At 45.9% G+C, this 13,488-nt stretch overlaps 1 pseudogene; it reads right to left on the minus strand.

Annotated features, from left to right (window-relative positions):
- The window catches only part of LOC132387346 (zinc finger protein 208-like), a 220,438-nt pseudogene extending 209,847 nt beyond the window's left edge, over window positions 1-10,591 (minus strand).
- Between the last annotated feature and the right edge of the window lie 2,897 nt (window positions 10,592-13,488).

The following is a 13,488-nucleotide window of genomic DNA, read 5'->3' on the forward strand; positions in this document are numbered from 1 at the left end:
TCATAGGGAACAAAGACATGGCAGACCAATTGAATAACTACTTTGGTTCTGTCTTCACTAAGGAGGACATAAATAACGCTCTGGAAATAGTAAGGGACCAAGGGTCTAGTGAGATGGAGGAACTGAGGGAAATACATGTTAGAAGGGAAGTAGTGTTAAGTAAATTGAAGTGATTAAAGGCAGATAAATCCCCAGGGCCAGATGCTCTGCATCCCAGAGTAGCCCAAGAAATAGTGGATGCATTAGTGATAATTTTTCAAAACTCCTTAGATTCTGGATTAGTTCCTGAGGATTGGAGGGTGGCTAATGTTACCCCACTTTTTAAAAAAGGAGGGAGAGAAAAACCAGCGAATTACAGACTGGTTAGTCTGATGTCGGTGGTGGGGAGAATGCTAGAGTCAGTTATCAAAGATGTGATAACAACACATTTGGAAAGAGGTGAAATCATCGGACAAAGTCAGCATGGAGTTGTGATAGGAAAGTAATGTGTGACGAATCTTATAGAATTTTTTGAGGATGTAACTAGTAGTGGATAGGGGAGAGCCAGTAGCTGTGGTATATTTAGATTTTCAAAAGGATTTTGACAAGGTCCCACACAGGAGATTAGTGTGTAAACTTAAAGCACACGTTATTGGGGGTATGGTATTGATGTGGATAGAGAATTGGTTGGCAGACAGGAAGCAAAGAGTGGGAGTAAACGGGACCTTTTCAGAATGGCAGGCAGTGACTAGTGGGGTACCGCAAGGCTCAGTGCTGGGACCCCAGTTCTTTACAATATATATGAATGATTTAGATGAGTGAATTAAATGCAGCCTCTCCAAGTTTGCGGATGACACGAGGCTGGGCGGTGGTGTCAGCTGTGAGGATGCTAAGAGGATGCAGGGTGACTTGGATAGGTTAGGTGTGTGGGCAAATTCATGGCTGATGCAATTTAATGTGGATAAATATGAGGTTATCCATTTTGGTTGCAAGAACGGGAAAACAGATTATTATCTGAACGGTGGCTGATTAGGAAAAGGGGAGGTGCAATGAGACCTGGGTGTTATTGTACACCAGTCATTGAAGGGAGGCATGCAGTTACAGCAGGTGGTGAAAAAGTTGAAAGGTATGCTGGCATTCATAGCAAAAGGATTTGAGTACAGGAGCAGGGAGGTGCTACTACAGTTGTACAAGGCCTTGGTGAGACCGCACCTAGAGTATTGTGTGCAGTTTTGGTCCCCTAATCTGAGGAAAGACATTCTTGCCATAGAGGGAGTACAGAGAAGGTTCACCAGATTGATTCCTGGGATGGCAGGACTTTCATATGAAGAAAGACTGGATCGACTAGGCTTATACTCACTGGAATTCAGAAGATTGATGGAGGATCTCATTGAAACATATAAAATACTAAAGGGATTGGACAGGCTAGATGCAGGAAGATTGTTTCCGATGTTGGAGAAGTCCAGAATGAGGGGTCACAGTTTAAGGATAAAGGGGAAGACTTTTAGGACCGAGATGAGGAAAAACTTCTTCATACAGACTGTGGAGAATCTGTGGAATTCTCTGCCACAGGAAACAGTTGAGGCCAGTTCATTGGCTATATTTAAGAGGGAGTTAGATATGGCCCTTGTGGCTAAAGCGATTGGGGGTATGGACAGAAAGCAGTCACAGGGTTCTGAGTTGGATGATCAGCCGTGATCATACTGAATGGCGGTGCAGGCTCGAAGGTCTGAAGGGCCTACTCCTGCACCTATTTTCTATGTTTCTATCCACTGTCAACCCTTTAAATATCATTGAAATATCAATCTTAGCTAATTCACGTCTCATTTCTTCAAAATTGCCCTTCTATAAGTTCAGAACATTTGGTTCTGAATTAACTGTGTCACTCTCCATCTTACTGAAGAATTCCACCATATTATGGTCACTCTTAACCAAGGGGCCTCGTATGACAAGATTGCTAATTAACCCTTCCTCAATACCCAGTCTAGAATGGCCTGCTTTCTAGTTGGTTCCTCGACATGTTGGTTCAGAAAACCATCCCGCACACATTCTAAGAAATCCTCTTCCTCAGCACCCTTACCAATTTGGTTCACCCAATCTATATGTAGAGTGAAGTCACCCATTATAACTGCTGTTCCTTTTTTGCACGCATTTCTAATTTCCTGTTTAATGCCATCCCCAACTTCACTACTACTGTTAGGTGGCCTGTACACAAATCCCACCAGCATTTTATGCCCCTTGGTGTTATGCAGCTCTACTCATATCAATTCCATATCCTCCAGGCTAATGTCCTTCCTTTCTATTGCGTTAATCTCTTCACTAACCAGCAACGCTATCCCACCTCCTTCTCTTTCCTGTCTATCCCTCCTAAATACTGAATATCCCTGGATGTTGAGCTCCTATCCTTGGTCACCCTGGAGCCATGTCTCTGTGATTCCAACCATATCCTTTTTGATTTTTGCCCTGGATTTGACTGCCTGCCACTTTTACTTTTCACCTTACTACTTTTTGGTTCTACTCTCATGTTGCACGCCTCTGTCTCTCTGCACTTGTTCCTATCCCCCTGCCACATTAGTTTAAATCCCCCTGAACAGCAGTAGCAAACGCTCCCCCTAGGGTTAGGAGGAGGGACAGCCCTCAGTGAATCCTGTGTATGCTCCCTGGAAGCCTCAAGAAATGATAATGATCATGAATCTGGCCCCAGATAGAAAAGAAAAACAAGCACAGTTTGCTCAGTGTGTCCACAGTACTACACAAACGTTTAATGCAACTCCGCAAGATTTATTCGGTCTCTGCTGCATGATACTCTCAGCTGATGAAGGGCAGAAATGGAAGGCAGAATTGAAATACCAAACCTATCAGGAGTTCAGGTGGGAAACCATAACGAGAATGAACAGACAGACCAGATCTCCAGCAATCTGTCAACATCACCAAAGTACCTAAATGCAAACATAAGGCTGGGGAATCTGGACCAGACTACTGAGAGAGATTTGTGGCCTGCTACGGCACCTTCGCAGGAGACCAAGCAAATCTGTCCGCCCAGTTCAATGCCCTACTGCTCCAATGCTTACCAACTAAGTTAGCCAACATGATTAAAACAAATAATATGGATTGGCCTGACAATGACCGAAATCAAATGCGATGAGCTTTGACATATCATTAGGACCCAACTTTCGAATCCCGATCAACCCCGAAGGGAACTAATATTAAAGGTGAATAAGCTCAGTGGGAAGAAGGACGCGAGCAGGCTATATCTGAGGAACAGAAATGGGAGCAAAAACCTAACAAGGGACAGGTGGGGACAACAAAACATTCAGAAACTGACAAGAAGATGCTTCCAACCGTGAGTGCAAACCCTCAGGAAGAGCCCACTGTAATATTTCAAGTTGCTGGAAATACAGTTCCGTTTATGATTGATATGAGGGCAAGCACAACCACTCTCGATCAGGAAATAGTATCGGAAAAGGGATTCATGCTATCAGACGCTACAATCACTCTGTCTGGGTTCAGAGGCACGGAACGTACGTATTCACGTATCCAGCCACTGCAGGTGGAATTCCAGGGGAACCAGTGTGAGGTTTCATTTACTGTCGCCACCAGACGGGGGTGTAATCTCGTAGCGAGAGACTTGCTCTGTCTGTTGGAAGTCGAGATTCCATGCACGGACAAGGATATCATGCCAGAACTGCGAACAACTGACAGCTTCCTCAGTTTCTGACCACCCAATTGTGGGCACTTTATCTGGACTCCAGTACATTTGAACCCCTTCTGCCAGCGGCCAGCTCTCATGTGACTCTGTGTTATGACCCTACCGGGTGCACACTGAGGACAGCTAATATTATGCACCCCTCGAGGAACAGAAATTCCCAGTCACGGTGATTGGAGAGGTTAAAGGAAGAGACGGCACTGCATTTCTGGCCAAAGTTCCAAATTTCATTTGGCGACAGACAGGACTGGTGGTTCCCAATACGACTGTCAGGGTTTGCCCTGGGTTCAAGCCAAAGAGCCGAGGGCTCCTTGCCCACACCTTGATGAAACAGGCATCCAGCACCGAGGGAGACTGGCAAGACTTGGTCAAGGGGCAGCTCCGATACTGGAAGAAATCTGAGGTGAAGACGGGACATCTGGTAAGACATTCTTTCAATAGTGACCGAACCCAAGATGTTGTACCCCATCTCTGGGCAATTTCAGTCCATGAAGTCAGACCTCCTGTCCAGATCACAGTGAAAGAAGGACAGACTCCCATCCACTCCGCAATGCCCCCTCTAGCTCATCCGGATCACTGTGAAAGAAGGACAGACTCTCCCATCCATTCTGCAATACCCCCTCTAGCCCATCCGGATCACAGTGAACGAAGGACAGACTATCCCATCCATTCTGCAATGCCCCCTCTAGCCCATCCGGATCACTGTGAAAGAAGGACAGACTCTCCCATCCACTCCGCAATGCCCCCTCTAGCTCATCCGGATCACTGTGAAAGAAGGACAGACTCTCCCATCCATTCTGCAATACCCCCTCTAGCCCATCCGGATCACAGTGAACGAAGGACAGACTATCCCATCCATTCTGCAATGCCCCCTCTAGCCCATCCGGATCACTGTGAAAGAAGGACAGACTCTCCCATCCATTCCGCAATGCCCCCTCTAGCCCATCCGGATCACAGTGAAAGAAGGACAGACTCTCCCATCCATTCTGCAATTCCCCCTCTAGCCCGTCCGGATCACTGTGAAAGAAGGACAGACTCTCCCATCCATTCTGCAATACCCACTCTAGCCCGGCTGGATCACTATGAAAGAAGGACAGACTCTCCCATCCATTCTGCAATGCCCCTCTAGCCCGTCCGGATCACTGTGAAAGAAGGACAGACTCTCCCATCCATTCCGCAATACCCCCTCTAGCCCGTCCAGATCACAGTGAAAGAAGGACAGACTATCACATCCATTCGGCAATACCCCTTCTAGCCCATCCGGATCACTGTGAAAGAAGGACAGACTCTCCCATCCATTCTGAAATACCCCCTCTAGCTCGTCCGGATCACAGTGAAAGAAGGACAGACTCTCCCATCCATTCTGCAATACCCCCTCAAGCCCGTCCGGATCACAGTGAAAGAAGGACAGACTCTCCCATCCATTCTGCAATTCCCCCTCTAGCCCGTCCGGATCACTGTGAAAGAAGGACAGACTCTCCCATCCATTCCGCAATGCCCCCTCTAGCTCATCCGGATCACTGTGAAAGAAGGACAGACTCTCCCATCCATTCTGCAATACCCCCTCTAGCCCATCCGGATCACAGTGAACGAAGGACAGACTATCCCATCCATTCTGCAATACCCCCTCTAGCCCATCCGGATCACTGTGAAAGAAGGACAGACTCTCCCATCCATTCTGAAATACCCCCTCTAGCCCGTCCGGATCACAGTAAGAGAAGGACAGACTCTCCCATCCATTCTGCAATACCCATCTAGCCTGTCCGGATCACTGTGAAAGAAGGACAGACTCTCACATCCATTCCGCAATACCCCCTCTAACCCATCCGGATCACTATGAAAGAAGGACAGACTATCCCATCCATTCTGCAATACCCCCTCTAGCCCATCCGGATCACAGTGAAAGAAGGACAGACTCTCCCATCCATTCTGCAATTCCCCCTCTAGCCCGTCCGGATCACTGTGAAAGAAGGACAGACTCTCCCATCCATTCTGCAATACCCCCTCTAGCCCGTCTGGATCACTATGAAAGAAGGACAGACTCTCCCATCCATTCTGCAATGCCCCTCTAGCCCGTCCGGATCACTGTGAAAGAAGGACAGACTCTCCCATCCATTCCGCAATACCCCCTCTAGCCCGTCCAGATCACAGTGAAAGAAGGACAGACTATCCCATCCATTCGGCAATACCCCTTCTAGCCCATCCGGATCACTGTGAAAGAAGGACAGACTCTCCCATCCATTCTGCAATACCCCCTCTAGCCCGTCTGGATCACAGTAACAGATGGACAGACTCTCCCATCCATTCCGCAATACCCCTCTAGCCTGTCCGGATCACTGTGAAAGAAGGGCAGACTCTCCCATCCATTCGGTATTACCCCTTCTAGCCCGTCCGGATCACTGTGAAGGGACAGACTCTCCCATCCATTCTGCAATACCCCCTCTAGCCTGAGGAAACGTTTTATGAGGACGGAAGCTCTTTTGTGGATCCAGCAGGAAAACGACATTCTGGCTATGCGATAGTGACGGACAGTGAAGTAATTGAACAGGCCTCCTTTGAAGCAGCTGTCTCTGCCTAGAAGGCTGAGCTGTTTGCTCTGACTCGTGCCTGTATCCCAGCAACAGACTAAAGTTGGAACGTTTAGACGAACTCCCGTTATGCATTTGGGATTGTACATGACTACGGGGCTCTCTGGGAACATGGGGATTCCTGACTTCCTCTGGTCTCCCCATGAGTAATGTCACCTTTGTAAACAACTTACTCACCGCTCTACAGCTACCTCGAGTTTTGTTCTTCTCAGGGGGCTGCCTCTGAGGAGGAGTGAAAACTGTGGTCCCAGATGGGGTGCCAGAAAGACCCTAAGCTAGGTCTTTGGATCACCCAGTGGGACAGGTCTGGGTTCCTACACAGTTTTTACCAATATTGGTTGATTATATACATAATTGTACACACCTGGGAAAGGAGGGAATGGTTGGTAACCTGTACCCTGCACACCGGGTACGACTTCTTTGACAGGTGGATCTTTCTCGTGTCTACAAGTTGATTTTATTGAATTGCCTAGAGGACATTGCTATAGATACTGCTTAGTTATTATAGATGTGTTTAGTAGATGGATTGAAGCTATTCCAACTACCATTAATTCTGCTGACTGTTGTGAAGTATTATTAAGGGAAATAATTCCCAGGTACAAGCCAGAGATGCTGAGTTCAACAATGGCCCACACTTTATGGTGAAAGCAAACGAAGGAGTATGTAACAAACTAGCTATCAAGCAACAATTCCACTGTGTACATCATCCACGGGCCGCTGGCAGAGTGGAGAGAGCCAATGGCACTCTGAAGAGTAAACTGGCCAGACTAACAGCGGAGACTGGACTCACTTGGTTGAAGGTCCGACCATTAGCCCGATTCCACATGACGGCTACCCCACAGGGGAAAACAGGGTTGTCACCAGCTTAAATCATTACCGGATGTCCCACGAGGACACCCTGGGAACAAAGTCTCAGGATTAAAGGCAAGGTGAATAAGAATAAGGAACCTTGGTTCTTCAGGGATATTGGAACACTGATAAAGAAGAGAGAGATGTATGACATGTATAAGAAACAGGGAGCAAATAAGGTACTTGAGGAGTATAAAAAGTACAAAAAAATACTTTAGGAAGAAATCAGGAGGGCTGAAAGAAGACATGAGGTGGCGTTGGCATTCAAGGTGAAGGACAGTAAGAGCTTCCACAGGTATATTAATAGCAAAATGATAGTTAAGGGATAAAATTGGTCCTCTTGAAGATCAGAGTGGTCGACTATGCATGGAACCAAAAGAAATTGGGGAGATGTTAAATGTTTTTTTTTTGTGTCTGAATTTACTAAGAAAACTGGCTTGGAGTCAATGGAAATAAGGCAAACAAGTATTGAGGTCATGGAACCTATACGGATAGAAGAGGAGGAGGTGCTTACTACCTTGAGGCGAGTAGATAAATCTCCAGAACCTGATGGGGTATTCCCTCGGACCCTGAGGGAGACTAATGTTGAAATTGCAGGGACCCTGGCAGATATATTTAAATGTCATTATCTACGCATTAGGTGCCAGAGATTTGGAGGATAGCTCATGTTGTTCCTTTGTTTAAAGCAGGCTCCAACAGTAATCCGGGAAATTATAGGCTTGTAAGTTTGATGTCGGTCATGGGTAAATTATTGGAAGGAGTACTAAGAGATAGGATTGACAATTACTTAGATAGACAGGGACATATTAGGGAGAGTCAACATGGCTTTGTGCATGGTAGGTCATGTTTAACAAATATATTGGAGACTTTCGAGGCGGTTACAATGAAAGTGGATGAAGGCAAGACAGTGGATGTTGTCTACATGGACTTCAGTAAGGCGTTTGACAAAGTCCCGCATGGGAGGTTAGTTAGGAAGATTCAGTCACTATGTATACATGGTGAGGTAGTAAATTTGATTGGAAATTGAGAATGGGAGAAGTCAGAGAGTGGTAGAGGAGTATTGCTACTCTGAGTGGAGGCCTGTGACTAGTGGTGTGCCACAGGGATCAGTCCATTGTTATTTGTCATCTATATCAATGATCTGGATAATAATTTGGTAAATAGGGTCAGCAAATTTGTTGATGATACAAAGATTGGAGGTGTATGCACAGTGAAGAAGGTTTTCAAAGCTTGCAGAGAGATCTGGACCAGCTGGAAAAATGGCAGATGGAGTTTAATACAGACAAGTGTGAGGTATCGCACTTTAGAAGGTCAAACCGAGGTAGAACATCCAAGGTAAATGGCAGGGCACTGAGGAGTGCACTAGAACAGAGGGATCTAGGAATACTGATACAAAATTCCCAGAAGTGGCATCACATGTAGATAGGGCAGTAAAGAGAGCTTTTAGTACCATATAACCATATAACAATCACTGCACGGAAACAGGCCATCTCGGCCCTCCTAGTCCATGCCGAACTCTTAATCTCAACTAGTCCCACCTACCCGCACTTAGCCCATAACCCTCCACTCCTTTCCTGTCCATATACCTATCCAATTTTACCGTAAATGACACAACTGAACTGGCCTCTACTACATCTACAGGAAGCTCATTCCACACAGCTATCACTGTCTGAGTAAAGAAATACCCCCTCGTGTTTCCCTTAAACTTCTGCCCCCTAACTCTCAAATCATGTCCTCTCATTTGAATCTCCCCTACTCTCAATGGAAACAGCCTATTCATGTCAACTCTATCTATCCCTCTCAAATTTTTAAATACCTCGATCAAATCCCCCTCAACCTTCTACGCTCCAATGAATAGAGACCTAACTTGTTCAACCTTTCTCTGTAACTTAACTGCTGAAACCCAGGTAACATCCTAGTAAATTGTCTCTGCACTCTCTCTAATTTATTGATATCTTTCCTATAATTCGGTGACCAGAACTGCACACAATATTCTAAATTTGGCCTTACCAATGCCTTGTACAATTTTAACATTACATCCCGACTTCTGTACTCAATGCTTTGATTTATAAAGGCCAGCGTTCCAAAAGCCTTCTTCACCACCCTATCTACATGAGACTCCACCTTCAGGGAACTATGCACTGTTATTCCTAGATGTCTCTGTTCCTCTGCATTCCTCAATGCCCTACCGTTTACCCTGTATGTTCTATTTGGATTATTCCTGCCAAAATGTAGAACCTCACACTTCTCAGCATTAAACTCCATCTGCCAACATTCAGCCCATTCTTCTAACCAGCATAAATCTCCCTGCAAGCTTTGAAAACCCACCTCATTATCCACAACACCTCCTACCTTAGTATCATCGGCATACTTACTAATCCAAGTTACCACCCCATCATCCAGATCATTTATGTATATTACAAACAACATTGGGCCCAAAACAGATCCCTGAGGCACCCCGCTAGTCACTGGCATCCATCCCGATAAACAATTATCCACCACTACTCTCTGGCATCTCCCATCTAGCCACTGTTGAATCCTTTGGTCTTTATAAATTCAAGTATTGAGTATAAGAGTTGGAATGTTATGGTGAGATCGTATAAGGTATTAGTGAGGCTGAATTTGCAGTATTGTGTGCAGTTTTGGTCACCGAATTACAGGAAGCATATTAATAAGGTTGGAAGTGTGCAGAGAAGGTTTACAAGGATGTTGCCAGGACTTGAGAAACTGTGTTACAGAGAAAGGTTGAATAGGTAAGGATTTCATTCTTAGGAGTGTAGAAGAATGAGGGGAGACTTGATAGAGGTATATAAAATTAGGGTGGGTATAGATAGAGTGAATGCAAGCAGGGTTTATCCACTGAGGCTAGGGGAGAGAAAAAAAACAGAGGACATGGGTTAAGGATGAAGGGCAAAAAGTTTAAAGGTAATATAAGGGGGGGCTTCTTCACAACTGGGTCTGACAGAGGCATAACTGGTCCTTCTGGCCATATTCAGTCTCACTCCCAACTATTTCCTACCTTCCTTTGTGCAGGTATGTAACGTCTAAAGGACCAGTGTTTGAGTAAATGAGACTCACCAAACTTTCTCCGGACTGAATCAATGGAATCTCTGAGTCAGATGGTTTCTCTCCAATCAGTGCTCTCAATCCTCGGGCTGGTTCACTTGTTGCTGTTCCTTCGTCTTCAGTCGTGGTTTTTCTTCCAATAAATCTCTCACTGCAGGTCTGACTTAAACATGAAAGATAATGAAGCACGTTAACAATACAAAGGAGGACCTAACATTTCTGCTTAATGTTACTAGGAATAAAACTCACTGAAATTTAACCATTGAAGGCAAATATAATGATCTCAGTGAACAATCTTTTATTGTCCCTCACATGACACAGACGATATGGGATAAGAAGGAGCCATCATTCAGTCATGGTAAGACATATGACACAGGAACAGAATTAGGTGATTCGATCCATCTGGTCTGTCCACCACACAACCAGGGTTGATTTTTATTCCAACACCATATTCCTGCCTTCCTCCTGTAACCCTGAAGCTACTCAGCAATCATCAATATATTAATCTGTCACAAATATACCCAAATGGCAGGTTCAAACAAATTCACAAATTCCAAATATCAGACATCTTTTGGCCAAAAAAAATTTCTCATCTCAGTTTTAAAGGGAAGCAAGTTTATTCTGAGACTGTGCTGTCAGATCACAGACTTTCTGTCTAATGGAAACATCCTCTCCATGCCCACTGTATCCAGGCTTTTCAGCATTCGGTAGGTTTATTAACCATACATCCCTCCACCACCCCCACCGTCCCTCTGAACTCCATCGAGCACAGGTCCAGAACCATCAAATGCTCCTCAAACATAAATCCGATCATTCCTGAGATTATTCTTGTAAGCCTTGTTAGCAACAACTGCACCGGACACATTTCCGGGAATAACAGTCAAATCGGTTCCAGGATAATTTACAAGGTCAAGTTGTGCTTCCTTTACTGTTATACTATCACTCCACTTCCAGGTTAAAACAGGTCCATTTCAGGAAATTTGTATTACAGATCCTGTCTTGTCTGTACTTGACCGACCACAGTTGCTGGACTATAAACTTGCAGGAGTAATGTGTGGCTCAGCTCTACTGCGTGAAGCTGAGGCTGAAACCATTCTCCCCCTGGACTTCCCAGTCCCTGGGTAAAGCAGGCAGTGAAATCAAAGATCCCCACAACCTGGGACGTTCTCCTTTCTCACCCACCCCAGCCCGGGAGAAGACACAACAGCCAAAAACCTCCAGGACAAATGCAAGGAGCCTCAGGAAGCGAGACGGGGTCGGGGAAGTTAATGAAACACATTGGCCAAAATCACACCACGTGATCTTGCGTCACAAAGCGGAGGGCGGGGCGAATCTGTGGCACACAGCCTCACGTGACCTGTCGGCGGGACTTCCATTTGAATTCTGCGGAAACAGACAGCCTGGGCTCCTGGTTTGGATCGTTCAATGCAGATTAAGTGAAGTCGACACATTTCTGACGAGCCCAGACAGTTGGGAAACAAATGAATTCCTGACCCTCAGTTCGGGGCTCACGGCCAACATCGGATCTCCCCGCTCGGGATCAGTCTCAACATTCACCGAAGGGAAAGTGATATCTTCGGCCCGCAGACAGTGATCCCGACGCAAGAGACGAAAGTCTTTCCCGATAACACAGCCGACCCACTTCAGTTCTGAGCGGAGAGGATAACACCGTCCACCCGGAAACGGTGAACATGCGCGAAGAGATTGTTACATCATCGGGAGTCGGGCCCTCGGAAACAGACGCGCAGGTGCTGCCAATCTGCGGTTAAATGGGAGGGGCAAACGGGATCACGGGGCAAACGGGATCACGTGTCAGGATTGGCGACAACTCCCCCCTCCCCCAGGCAGAGATTCCAGCTGCTCATTAGTCTGTGAAAAGAAGCAAACTTGCCGCTCACATCTCCTCTCACCTTAAATGTATTAGACATTTCAACCCCCAGGAAAAATATATCGTCTGTCCACTCTATCTATTCCTCTTGTAATCTTATAAACGTCCATCCAGTCTCACCCCAGCCTGCTCCGCTCTGGAGAAAACAACACAAGTTTGTCCAGCCTCTCGTTATAGCTCATGCCCTCTAATCCAGGCAGTGTCCTGGTAAACCTCTTCTGCGCCCTCTCCAAAGCCCCGACATCCTTCCGAGAATGGGGGCGACCAGAACTGTATGAAACACTCCAGATGTGGTGTAACCTGTTTTGTAAAGCCTTGTTACGAACTGTAGCGTTTTAGAAACGAACCAGCAGCAATAGAGTTCACACTGGAGTCTGGTTTTGATGTTAAAACCATTACCTTTATTAGTATATAGTAACAGGCTCGTAACAGCCGAAAAACAACTTCCCGACTTTTGAACTCAATGCTTCAACTAATAAAGACAACCATGCCATTTGCCTTCTTAACCACCCGATCAATCTGTGCAGTCTCTCTCAGGGAGCGATGAACTTGGAGTCCATGATCCCTCTGATCATCGACACTGTTCAGTGTTTTGCATTTAACAGTGGACTGTCTCATACATTCGACCTACCGAGCTGACAAGATGATCATCACTAATCAAATCTCACTGAGATTTCTCAGGTCCTGTTGAATTTATTGCCAACTGCACAAGTATGGGAAGGTACAGGTACAGAGAAAGACTGACTTGTGGCAACATCACAGGTAAGTACATTCATATAACACGCAGAACACAAATTATACGGTTCTCTGTCAGTAACGATTTGTAAATATGCTTCATATCATTAACGTTATATAAAATACGCTGTGTCATGATCAATATTAAAATGTGCATTTTGTCTCAATAACAGACAGGGAAATGTTGAAGTTGGTCCCTGTCTCCATTCATCCTGTAATCCACAACCAGCTCCTTTGTTTTTGTCACAATGAGGGAGAGGTTGTTTTCTTGACACCACTGTGTCGGGGTGATGACTTCTTCTCTGTAGGCTGCCTCGTTATTATTTGAGATTAGGCCAGTCAGAGTAGTGTCGTCAGTAAATTTAATTAGCAGATTGGAGCTGTGGGTGGCGACACGTCATGGGATTACAGACAGTAAAGGAGGGTGCAAGGAGACACCCCTGTGGGATATGTGTGCTGAGGGTCAGCGAGACCGAGGTGAGGGAGCCCACTCTTACCACCTGCCGGCGATCTGACAGGAAGTCCAGGATCCAGCTACACAAGGCAGGGTGAAGGCCGAGGTCTCTGAGCTTCTTGTCGATACTTCACGCCTTCGTATGGCTACTGCTCTGCCCATGACTGCAAGGAACTGCAGAGAACTTTGGAGAGCAGAGAACATCGGGGAAACAAGCCTCCAC

The sequence above is a fragment of the Hypanus sabinus genome, unplaced genomic scaffold (genome assembly GCF_030144855.1).
Source record: "Hypanus sabinus isolate sHypSab1 unplaced genomic scaffold, sHypSab1.hap1 scaffold_176, whole genome shotgun sequence".
In the NCBI taxonomy this organism is placed as follows: domain Eukaryota; kingdom Metazoa; phylum Chordata; class Chondrichthyes; order Myliobatiformes; family Dasyatidae; genus Hypanus; species Hypanus sabinus.